The sequence below is a fragment of the Sphaerodactylus townsendi genome, linkage group LG17 (assembly GCF_021028975.2).
Source record: "Sphaerodactylus townsendi isolate TG3544 linkage group LG17, MPM_Stown_v2.3, whole genome shotgun sequence".
NCBI classification, from domain to species: Eukaryota; Metazoa; Chordata; class Lepidosauria; order Squamata; family Sphaerodactylidae; genus Sphaerodactylus; species Sphaerodactylus townsendi.
This window is the reverse complement of record NC_059441.1, coordinates 10635036-10635549: the sequence shown is the minus strand read 5'-3', so window position 1 is coordinate 10635549 and position 514 is coordinate 10635036.

Sequence of the window (514 nt, the reverse complement as noted above, 5' to 3'; positions counted from 1 at the left end):
CTTCCTTTTTCACTTCCCTGCTTGTTGAACCCTTATAGCTCTTTTCAGCTCCTAACTATTGTAGTTCTTAACCATAGCCCCTTCCGCACATGCAGAATAATGCACCTTCAATCCACTTTCACAAGTTTGCAAGTGGATGTTGCTATTCCGCACAGTAAAATCCAGCTGCAAAGTGCTTTGAAAGTGGATTGAGAGTGTATTATTCTGCATGTGCGGAAGTAGCCGCTGTCTATTATTTTTAATCAGAGTCCATTCTGCACTTGTAAGACTTACGTATTTCCTGTTGGTCTAAGGCTGCAATAAACCTGAAATCTGAAAATCTGACCTTACAGTCTTCAAAGTTTGACTGTTCTGCGAAAATAAATAATAAACCGCTCCCTCGCCGTTACCAGCATCAAATTAACCCCCATTTTTAAAGACTAACTCTGGGTCATGCAGGGAGCAGCAGTGGCGTAGGAGGTTAAGAGCTCGTGTATCTAATCTGGAGGAACCGGGTTTGATTCCCAGCTCTGCC